At 36.5% G+C, this 12812-nt stretch overlaps 1 protein-coding gene across 1 annotated transcript in view; it reads left to right on the top strand.

Annotated features, from left to right (window-relative positions):
- The window catches only part of LOC130047027 (atrial natriuretic peptide receptor 1-like), a 66279-nt gene that overhangs the window by 20014 nt on the left and 33453 nt on the right, over nt 1-12812 (top strand). The gene's annotated exons all lie outside the window — the stretch shown is intronic.

Here is a 12812-nt window from a genome sequence, read left to right as displayed (position 1 = left end):
AACTTAGTAATTAATACCAAACTACGAACATGACATAGTGATGCGTGCAGTTTTGTATTTCCTGTGAAATCCTGAAAGCCTTGTATTTACTGCGTGTCATCTTGATAGTTTTGTATGTCAATAACATGATATTTCATGTTGGCAGTCTTACATTAGCAATAGAAGAGTTCTGTAGTAAATATGAAACTGTCAACACGTAGTTTTTTTCATTGATACAGAACTATGAAGATAACACAGTGACAAAACCTATCATTGGGTCAAATACTGTCTGACGCGTTTCATACCGATTGTTAGGCCGTTCTTGGCACACTGATTTTGACTACGGATAACCCTGTTTACCTGATCAAGAATATAGGGCTCACAGCGGATGTGACCGGTCGGCAGGGTATGCTTATTCCTCCTAGGTACCTGAACCCACCTCTGGTGTGTCCAGGGGTCCGTGTTTGTCCAACTGTCTATTTTGTATTGCTTGTAGGAATTATGAGATTAATCACTGTTCGGTATCTTCACCTTTCAGTGATAGTATATCTGATGAAAATGAAATAAGTGTAGATTTGCTAACATGACAATCAGACTGGCTCGTAGTAAATATGCAAACACGATGGATATCTGTAGTGTAATTTTTTTTTTTAAAAATGTCAGGATGACAAATATTTTTATTCAGATTGGTTACACATGTAGTAAAATATGCATGACAATGATTGGTTGAAATTTAAACATGAAAACGAGGGTAGTAAGTACAGAATCCAGAACATGGTAATGAAATCGAAAATCAAACTATGCCGACAAATTTCTCCTCTAGGTAGGCGTTCATTTAAACTCGGACTTCTTAAGATTCTGGGAGCGATCCTCCACGCACGCGGTTTCCTCCCAGTTCGTTTCTGACTAAACATTTTTTGCTTTACTATTGAGGACTCAAAGCGAAAATGACTATGTACACGATTCAGCACCTTTCTTGTCCAGCTGTTTGTTTACTTCACAGTCACTTATGATGTATTTTCGTAATGCAATCTTTGCACTTTAAAATATCAGACACACACTCTTTATCGTTTTTCTCATCTAGAGATCGATATCATAAAACAAGAGAGGTTAGTGCATCGCGGGTTTTATCAGGCTTTTGATATCAATCCAGAATCCGGTAATTATGTCGTCCAGCGTTCCAAGCAATTTCACTACACCTCTTGATAGAAAAATTTGAAATACCACTAGTTCCGATATATATTTCGTGATTTCTAATTCTAATATACATGGCTGTAATCACTGTTTTCAATGGATATAGACAGTCTTTGTTCAACATTTTTTACCGGAAAACACTGTCAATTTCGGTCTACTAAAATAATCGATTTATTGCGTGGTATAATTTCATCTTGCTCCTTTTTGTACTATCGTTGGTATTTTTGTCAACGTGACCTGTTAAATATGGGTAAATATGTTTCACACATACATAAAGTTCGTTTTACGTACAATTCGAAAAAAAAATCACCGACATTGAGACGTCACCAGCTGTTGGTGAAATATTCTGAATAAATTTCCGCTAAATTGTTACTTAATATTGCTTGATATGAAATTTTAGACTCAAATAGAGAATGTTAAAAGTATCATTTAAGACTGCAAAACTTAATTACATGTAGCCATTCTAAATCTAAGAATCGATTTACAAGACACCAAAATATTTCTTTGAAAAAAGGAATCATTTTTCAAGAAATATACATATTATATAAGAAATATTTTGAAAATGCTGGTAACGTTTACATCGATATGGACTTTAAGATAAAGGACAATGACAACTTCGTTTGTTGAAAAGATGGTGACTATTTTAACGACCGTATTGAAAAGATGACTATTTTAACGACCGTATTGACAATTTTACGTCTGTGTATGGGATGTTCTTTGATATTTCAAATAACGTCATTTGCATATACCAGTGAGGGAAAGTTCAGGAAGAAGTTTATTCTTGATTGTACACCTGAAATTAAATGAGGATAAGGATGAGATAAAAACAAACTTCACAAGACTCAGCCACGAATGAAATATATTATATTCGTTAGTCTTTTGGACAATCTTATTAAGAGTTAACAGTTCTCTGCAGAGATGTGAGACTATAATATAAACTGTGGTTAATCGTAGTATGTTTCACAGGGTTAAACGTATTGGAATAAAACCCCTATATTGCTATATTTTCTGCATGGATAGTCCCATTTTTCAACCAAGAATCTAATGAACCACACGCTATCTAAATGTACAGGATGTTTTAAGATGAAGCGGTCTCAGATTTCTGTTTATTCAAGTGAAAAAGATGCATGCAATTCTTCATTATTATTAGAAATACATCTATGAGGATGGGAAAATTAAGACCGAGTTTTCGAGCTTCTTTTTAACACCATTCTTTCAAATTGTAAACCTTCCGTTTCGTGATCAGTTGAAAGATATCTTTATAACTTGCAATATTTGCATACATTCGATTATGGATCTTTTGTTCATTACAAATCATTTTATGGGGGGGGGGGGGGGGAATAGAATCTTATGGTCACATCTTTGCTCAGGAGTCTTGCTTAAACCATGTTATCTTCAAGTTTTTATTTTTCTCATTCGCTTTTAACACAACATAGAAAATATAATAAACAAGCCTTCAAAAACAATATTCACGCATGCACAAGTAATTCATATAAATATGTGTCACAGTCTTGATAATGAATAAATGCAACAATAGACTATATGTACTTTTAACCCGGAGGGTTTACTCTCTCAGTAATTAATTGTATGTATTTATACAATTTCAAAAGTAATTTTTCATTTTTGGATGTAAAGAGATTATGAAATTTGATAACATTAGGTCTAGTATGAAATATTTCTGTTATATAATGTCGCCTAATATCATTCAAAGCAGGACAAATAAAAATATAATGCATCTCATCTCCAATATCAGAGCTGCAAATATTACATTTTCTTTGATTTCGATCTATATCTAGCCACTTTCCCGTTTCTATGAGCAATTTAAGATTTACAGTTTTAAATCTGGTTAATATACGTTGTTTGTGTATTGAAATATTTGACAATAAATATTCTTGACATTCAAAAGTAAGATTTGCAGAAAGTCTGCAAGTTATGCCTTTAGAAGATTCGTTACATTCCCAGTATTGAATAAACTTATCTTTCAACCTTTGTTTAACATGAAAGACAAGAGTACGCCAACGGTACATAATACGCCCATGAAAATTTTATATAGGGTGTTTTTCTTACACCATATGATTTGTAGAACTTGGCTTCAAGTAGTATCTGCAATCATCAGGGTGTGACATACTTTCTTTGCAGCGTAAAAACAGACAAGTCATGTATTCTCTATGTGATATTTTCACTTGCATACGATGTATGGGTTTGATCTGTATCATGCTACAACATGTAAGACCTTCATCTTGAGAAACGATGGGCATCTTTCACGTGGTATAAAGTGTATGTGTACCAAGTTTGACGGTCCTAGCCCCGACAGTTCGATCTGCATACTGCCTACAAGGTTTTCCTACTAAGTGATAATGCGACCTTGACCTTGTAAAATAATAGAAATTCTTCCTCTCATTATGGTGATCAAATGTACCAAGTTGCAATATCTTGGAGCGTATGGTTCGGTTTGCATCTTGACTACAATGTTTTCCTACTGAGTAATGCTGCGACCTTGACCTTTGACCTTGAAAAACAATAGGCATCTTCTTTTCATCATGGTGATCAAATGATTAAGTTGCAATATCCTGGACCTTATGGTTCGCTTTGTATCCTGACTACAATGTTTTCCTACCAAGTGATACTGCGATCTTGACCTTTGACCTATAACCTTGAAAAAATTTAGGCACCTTTTTCTTATCATTGTGATCAAATTGCAATATCTGTGGCCCGTTTTACAAAACAAATCACGACAAAGTCGCAAGTCTTAAATTGTGTTACACAGTTATTACTTTAAATAAATGAATTTAAACTTTTCTGAGACTTAATTTGGAACATTTTAACAAAATATTTTTATTTGGAGTGAATGATCTTAAAATAAACTGAAAAATTCCAGTATGTAAGGTTTGTCGTAAGTTCTTTTGTAAAACGCGATCCTGGAGATTACGGTTAGGTTTGTATCCTGTCCACAGGGTTTCCTATTAGGTTTTCCTACTAAGTGATACTATGACCTTGACCTTTGCTCTTGAAAAACAATAAGCATATTCGTCTCATCATGATATAATGTAATAAGTTGTTAGATCCTGGAGCTTATGGCTCGGTCTGTATCCTGCTCATGTGGTCCGGACAGACGGACGACGCCATACCATAATACGTCCCGTTTTCGACGGGCTTATAATAATCCAATTAATATTCATGTTGTCAACAATTTATATAACATATTTAATAACAATATTTTTCATTTTTCGGACAGAAAATGTTTTTCTTTCCTGTCATTAAAGAAGGATGTACACATGTACATGTAGCTTTCCAATCCCATATAACCAAGACAAATAAAATGAAAAGAGATTCTTCAGTGCATACGCCACAAAATATAGTACATTACAAATCATTCTGAATGATATCATTAAAGAGACACTAGAGCTCATTTTCCACGTTTTAATGAAGTGTTTTTTAAACCATATATTGATAAAATGATAAAATTCACATCGATACTGACAATTTTGACCTATTGGGATGCATCAATTTACTCTCAACTGCGCTTTGAAGATCGTTCGGAATTCAAAGATTTCTTCATGCTGACTCGGACTTTTGAATGCTTATTTACATCACGTGGTTTTGAATGACAGCAAAGGTGTTGTGTAGGAAATTATCTAAATTCCCCTTCAAGGGGGTCCACACTCACCTTTCAAGTACATAAGATTATTCCCTGCTCCTTATAATAGCTAATTATAAATCATTATTTCAACAGAAACCCTTCCATGTTCCCATTGACCGATTATTTTTACAACTAGCACGTGTCGTGTTCAGATAAAAATAGCACTTACTTTCAAACGTAGTGTCTTCGCAGCTAGTCTCAATGGCAGATTTAGGGGGCCAGTATCCCCCCCCTCCCTTTTTACGCCACAGATTGTGAATGAAAATCCAAATTTTGCACCCGAATGGCCGATTACTTTGGCTAATCTCTGACTTTCACACCCTCTTCGGAAATCCTAGATCCACCACTGAGTTACATGCGTTTCTCTGAGCTCTCTGTTTTCCAACGGTCATACTGATCTCTAGGTAAATTTTATTTCACGCATGAGTTTTATCTCATTCTATTTTTACCTCTTTTCTCACAGAATCTGTCAAAATTCTAGATCTATCAACTACACTTTCTCTCACTGGACGACATGATGCACTGTTTACTGTCTATGCGCATGCGTCTGAAGACTAAAAGGGGGAGACTCGATATTTTTTGTATAGGCCATCAAAAAGTATTAATTTTTACGTTAAAACGATAATTTTTAACTTTAGATAAGTGTTATTTTCGTAAAGTTCATACTTTCAACCATGCAACAAAAATTGAGAAAGCGCTGGGAAAATTGTTGTTTCATGATTTTTGCGCAAAATGAGATGTAGTGTCTCTTTAAAAAAGAAAACACAAATTTTCTCGTAAATTTTCGCTTGTAAACATACAGCGTTTAGAATGTGTTGAATATAATTGCAATTGCATCACTGCAGACCAGTTTTCCTACTGATTATTTACATCCAATAGATTGATGTTTCTTTCCGTTTCATTTCTAGACAAACTATACATGTTTCTTCGACGAAATTGTATGATCTAATACACAAAATACCATCCATTGGTTACACGATAAGTATTTTCCTCCTAAATACAGTATTAGTCCGGGTCTCACTTTGTAAGTATAAACATTACTTTTTGAACCACGAATACTGAAAAGTACGCCAAGAGTACTACATTTGTAAGTAGGAGGAGCATGAACGAGTCCAGCAACCATCAGATTTAAGCTCTGACGTCACGAACTACGTGTCTGTCGTTCTAGTGTGAAATCCACGATCAGTACAACAAAGGTTACGGAACAAAGGTCAAAATGAAAAATGTCACATTACAAATATTACCTACAAGGGTCACTGTAACTAAGTATTATAATGAGATGAAATCTTAAAATCCTGGTATGCCGCGAGAACTGCTAGTATTTGGATCCTTCAATGTTAGGATTATGCCAGCCAATTTCATGAATATCAAATCTCGTGGCAGTTTGTTGCAATCCGTACACATTGCAATAAGGCTCGTTTCTCAGCAGTCTCAGTTTGACAGTAAGCAAATCTCTGAGAACTGAAAACTTTGATATGATGATAATGTCTTCGATATTTTCGTGCCTCCTTTATAAAGTAGCAGGTGCATTTCAAAATAATACTTTGCTTTACTTCTTTCTGTTTCATACTGTTGCTGTATTTGAGTAATCTTTTAATCAAGTTCCTTCTGCACGAGTCATAGTTAGTGACAAGAACAAGGGAAGTTACTCTTTTCTCATGTCCTCTTTCTTTAGAATCTAAGGTCTATTTCATGTCATCGTTTCTCGAACAGGTACAATTCTGAATATGCTGTGTTTTCTTTTTCCAAATGAATTTTGAAATGCGACAATATTCTGTAGCGGACAGTCTGGTCATTTGTCTAAACATCTCTAAGGAGTTCACCCACAAACCAATGGATATCTGCACCTTTTCTGTGCAAATATCGGATCCTGTTAATGTGTTGAATATAAATATCTGCTGCCATATGGACGTCGTTTGAATACGATATTGTCCAAAATGTTAATGTACAGAGAAGATATACCAGTATTGTGTGTGATTAGGTAGAACAAAGAGATGCCTTTATCACAAAAATCATCAATTTCTTCAAATAATTCATCATCTTTGTCATTTTCCGAAATGAGTAATTTGTTGAAATATTTTGAAATTAGACGTAATAACGGCGGGTGTGACCGATCGAAAGGGGATGCTTACTCCTCCTAGGCACCTGATCCCACCTCTGGTGTGTCCAGGGGTCCGTGTGTGCCCAACTACATATTTTGTATTGCTTACAGGAGTTATAAGATTGATCACTTAACCAAAATATAGGTGATTTTTTTGTGAGACACAAACCCACATAATTAACCTTGCCTATTAATTGTAATGATTGTAATTAAATGCAATAGTGATTGTTCAAGTAAGAACTTGGGAAGGTTAAAAATAAGATCAGAAATGCTATGTCAATCAAAATCTATTTTGGAGTAATCTGTCCCATTGACCTTCTTGACAGTATGTAGTAATTCATGAAAATCATATCACATCCTAACTAAGCAGCACGTACATTTTATGAAATCAATGAGTCGATTCTTAGTATGAAATCCCTCGCATCTTTAATCTATCTATGTACACTGGTTCTGTATGTGGTAAGAGGACATGAAGGACGGACTTTTCGAGTTTGTGTATTCTGGGGAGCAAATTAAATCCCTCATACACTTCAGCTTACAAGTGCCGCTTACAATTCGGAATATCTTTGTCTAAAATTTCGTTTTCGTATATGAAAAAATGACAATAACGAACAGTTGTTTCTTTGATTTTGACGGATTGCTTGGATTCACAGAATCATAACCCGGATTTCGTACACGAACATAGTAATGAAACCGGAGCTGTCTCCTTCCCTTTTGAGATCTCTATTCACGGCAAATTGTATTCCTTCTGTCCGCCTTTTCAATTACCATCACTTTCTATTTTATTATGCTAACAACTTTTTTCTCCATTGCAAGATTGCAGTTGGTGTATTTCAGCGACATTGATGCTAACTCAAGTTTGGTTAAATCTACATATAATACATCGTGAATTCCACCGATCGCGGTGACCTGATAGATAGGACGCTCGCTATCCAATCGAAAGGTTCAGGGGCACGATTCTCGATCTCGGTGGCCGCGTCTACCTAAGACTTGTGACCGGTCAACAGAGGATGTTTACTCCTCCTAGGCACCTGATCCCACCTCTGGTATGTCCAGAGGTCCGTTCTTAATTTTGTATTCTTTATAGTGTTATGAGTTTGATCGGTGTTCGTTGTCTTCACCTCTATAGGTGTTATGAGATTGATCACTGTTCGTTATCTTCACCTTTATAGGTGTTATGAGATTGATCACTGTTCGTTATCTTCACCTTTATAGGTGTTATGAGATTGATCACTGTTCGTTATCTTCACCTTTATAGCTGTTATGAAATTGATGGCTCTTCGTTTTCTTCACCTTTATAGGTGTTATGAGATTGATCGCTTCACCATTCTATTTAACAAGTAGGTTCCTTACCCGTAACCCTGGCATCAGAAGCAGACAGACACCCGCCTTTCCAATATGACCCTAAGAGCGAGGTTCTCTTTGCATTCCAAGACTAGGAGTGCATTTTGTTCCTTTGTTCGTAAAAGATATATTGACATTTGTTGAAGAATGTTTTGAGATGTTAGGTGCTTTGACAATCACATGCCAGATCTGAAATTTACGGCGCAATTAGCAAGTTACTCTCACAGAAAAATCGTACTCAAAATATCTCTTACATTTTACTATATTTTAAAATCATTTAGCTATTTCACAAAGACAAGACATGCAATGTATTCATTCTTTGATCATTACACAACCAGGACCATTCCACGCTTCCTGAACATCACATCATGTGTTCACTGTACACGACAATGGGTTTTATCTAGAATATGTTCCTGCATTTTTCATCCTGTTGAATTTAGTTCCAATATTTGCGAAGTCTTTGCCTCGCCAGCAAGGGTTACATTATTGGGTCAATCGACTGATTATTGGGTATGTGCAGTTTGTATCACAGGGAAGGAAGGGTCTCGTGACTATGCCTATACTTTGATTTAGATGTTGCACTTTGAATAAATATAACTGCCATTATACATCTGAGAATAGAATCCTGTGGGGATCCGGGTTAGAATAGGTCCTCAGTAACACCCCCCCCCCCCCCCACTCTCGTGGGATCCGGGTTAGAATAGGTCCTCTGTACCCCTTACTTGTCGTAGAAGGCGACTTAATGGGACGGACCTTCGGTTGAGACCGCTAAAAACGAGGTCCCGTGTTACAGCAGATGTGGCCCAGTGGCAAGATCCCTCCCAGCTCAAATGCCACAAGCACCAAGCATTGGCCGAAATTCTGCAGTGGTGACGTCCATAAAGTGAAATATTACCGAGGGACGTTAAACACTATTCAGTCAATCATTTAATCTAATGTCATTTGTGGATTTATAGGCTGTTTTATACGAAGTTTCAACAAACTGCAGCAATTCATTAAATTTTATATTAGTATGCATGCCTGGTGGGCACTAAAACATGATCATAATCGGGTACAGTACATTCCGTATGTGTGCTAAATTAAGAAATTATTTGTCAATCCGGTAAAAGTTTGCGGAGTTTATAAGTGCACCAAGAACTCTACATGCGATTTTGTGTATCGTAGGGAGCAAGTACAGACTCCTACATTTTATGGAGTCTGATTTTTACCCGAGAATCTATATGCCTTTCTGTTCATGATCCCATTCACGCAATGCAAAATTTGATGAAAGATAAAAATCTGGTTTTTCTACTTTAACAATGATTAGAATTAAGTTATTTTCTCTGTTATGTTTGCTTATTATATGCCCGTCAAAGACGGGACTCTCGTATTATAATGTGGCATCGTCCGTCTGTCTGGACCTTGTAGGCAAAATGCAAATTGATCCGTAAGCTCCGGGATCTTACAACTTGGTACATTGGATCACCATTATAAGAGGAAGATGCCTATCGTTTTTCAAGGTCAAAGACCAAAGTCGTGGTATTAATAAATAGGAAAACTTTGTAGGCAGAATACAGACCGAACTATTGAGACTAGGACCGTCAAACTTGGTACACATATTCATCATGCCACGTGGATGACACCTTTCGTTCTTCAAGGTCAGAGATCAAAGTCGTTGTTTAACTTAAAAGGAAAACATTGTAGGCAGGATACAGACCGAACCGAGAAATGCCAAACTTGATACAGATACACCTTTGACAAGCAGAGGATGCCTATTGTTTTTCAAGGTCAAAGTCGTAGTATCACTTAATCTGTTCGGACCTTGTAGACAAAATGTAAAATAAACCGTTAGTTACGTGATCTTACAACTTGGTACATTTGATCACTATGATGATAGGAAGATACCTATTGTTTTTCAAGGTCAAAGTCGTAGTGTCAGTTAATAGGAAAACTTTCTAGGCGGGATACAGACCGAACCGTTGGGGATAGAACCGTCAAACTTGGTACACATACACACTATGCCAAGCGGAGGATGTCTATTGTTTCTCAGGGTCAAACATCAAGGTCGTAGTATCATTTAGTAGAAAACCTGTTTTCATTACGGATACAGATATTGCCCTGAAATTTAGACACAAGCTTTCTCGCGAAGGAATACAAGTTCAGTTTGTATTTCAGCTGGATTGGTCCGTCCGTCCGTGACCTACATTCGGACTAAAAGTAGGTCAAATAGTTTTTCGGGCTGGTTTTGATTATGGATACATATTGCCAAAGGCTTCCCCATAGGGAAATACAAGTTCAGTGTGTATTTCAGCTAGATTGGTCCATCCTTGACCTACTTGTTGGAAAAGATAGGTCAAATAGTTTTCCGGGCTTTTTTTTCATTACAGATACAGATATTGCCCCGATATTTAGTCATAGGCTTCCTCTCGGAGGAAGACAAGTGCAGTTAACATTTCAGCTGAATTGGCGAACTACGACCTACAGTACTTTAGGGGTAGAAGTAGGTCAAACAGTTTTCAAGATTTTTTGTTTGGGGTATGGTCACAGATTTTGCTCTGAAATTTAGTCACAACCTCCCTTTCAGAGAAATACATAATCCGTTCACATTTCAACTTAATTGGTGCACCATGACCTACTTTAGGGCTAAAAGTAGATCAAATGGTTTCCTGGACTTTTTATCATCATAAATAGATATTGCGCCAACATTTTGTCACAACCTTGCTCTCAGTGAAAATTTAATACATAATCAGTTCACATGTCAGATGGATTGGTGCACCATGACCCACTTTAAGTCTTTTCTATTCAGAATGTGTGTTACAACTGTCAATTCAGAGTGCACAATATGCTTCCAGGTTGAATTTCACTGTCCGACGGGCGTATATTGTACCGTTTGCGGTACTCTTGTTTAAAACTATTGTTAATAGATTTGTCCTTTAAAGATCCTACTCTCATTTTAAAAATCCTATTTTTGTCCTATTTCCCCATTATTTTTTAAGCCATAAGTTGCTATGACCCATGCTATCGTTATTCGGACGTGGACAAGGCATGAACAGGCCTCGAACCCACCATCTCCCTGACATCAATTGAAAGCTTTCATCACTAATCAACACAACGGATCTCATCCGTTTTGTAATGATCTCTGTTTGCCTGATGGTATGTAACACGAGTTTTGTCTTAATGGATGTAAGTGAGGATGTGGATGTGATCTGCTGTATTGAATAAGATCCACATCCAATATTTCCCACGTGTATTTTTTGTTTCACATTTCTTTTGAAGATGAAGTAAAAGTCCATCGACAAACTGTCCGTAGGATTGATTAATTAGTTTGAATCCATGCGATTCGGTCCCCTATATCAATCAAACGTCTGTTGGTGACATCTTCCTGACGCCTTGACAAGGCGTAATGTATAAGTATTTAAAAGGGTGGCCTTTGGACTTGGATTTTTCCTGTATAATTTCCGTGTTTCTGTGTTGTCATCCTTTGTGTTTAATTCTGGATGTATTAATGTTGCGTCACAACTGACGTTGGTATTCACGCCGTGTGCTCCGAGAAGGTTGCTCTTCGTTTAATTTATGTCTGTTTTGCTTCTCACTTAATTTTACAGTATATTCTTTCTTTCTGGGTCGCATGGGGCTCTGGGGAATGCTTGAAAGAATGTTTGGCCATAAATACATAGTATATTGATACAATATATAAGGATTTTTTTTTACATTAAATATGAGACGGCGATGCAAGAATACAACATTGTATTAGGCCTCAACCGTGCGCATTTGATCTGTGAATCGAAGGTTTCTATAAGAGGTGGATATGTACATAAATGTAGCTCTTTGTTTTGTCCAAATGTTTCTAAGAGAGCTACAGATCTGCAGCAAAGTCTTTCTCGGATGGTTACCCGAACATGTAGTCTTGCTGTGATTTATAAATGCGGCCATGGATACCCGTCCATCGCCAAAAAGCACAGATATTCGTATGAACGGTTCTTTAAAAAAACCCAAACCACTTTATGTCCCCTTTCAAAAGATTGTGCTTGATGGACTTCGAAACACTGTCAAATATGCAACATCCTGAAGTATGTAAACTATTGTTTTCAACTTTTACTTATTCCTGCATTTAGGAAGCGTGAAAGCATTGAATATGTCATTATCAGATCAAAATTGACAACTATTGAGGACCACTTTACTGATGCGTGCACAACCTGAGGAGGCGGGTTTCATTATAGTGTTAGTGGAATTGTAACAGGAACCACCGAACACGTTGGACACGTTTATATTCACAGAATCTTTTCTCTTTTATATTTCTTTTGAAATTGGCATTGCTTTCATCATGCAATAAATACATGTTTGTTGAAAACGATCCGGTTTTCTAGTACCACCAGTATGCAAATTCATTACCAAATATGGAGTGTCCTCAAGGTCAAAGAGTGCAATGGAACATTTAATGTAACAAATGGGTCAACCATATGCTATTTTAGATTCTTAATTCTAGTTTACGTTTTTAAATAATGCATAAAAATATAAATTTAAACTATAAAATGTCTTTCGTTGTTGTTTCATTGGGTGATGAAGTTAGCAATC

This window comes from Ostrea edulis, chromosome 6 (assembly GCF_947568905.1).
Source record: "Ostrea edulis chromosome 6, xbOstEdul1.1, whole genome shotgun sequence".
Lineage (NCBI taxonomy): Eukaryota > Metazoa > Mollusca > Bivalvia > Ostreida > Ostreidae > Ostrea > Ostrea edulis.
This window is presented reverse-complemented; position numbering and strand designations above follow the sequence as displayed.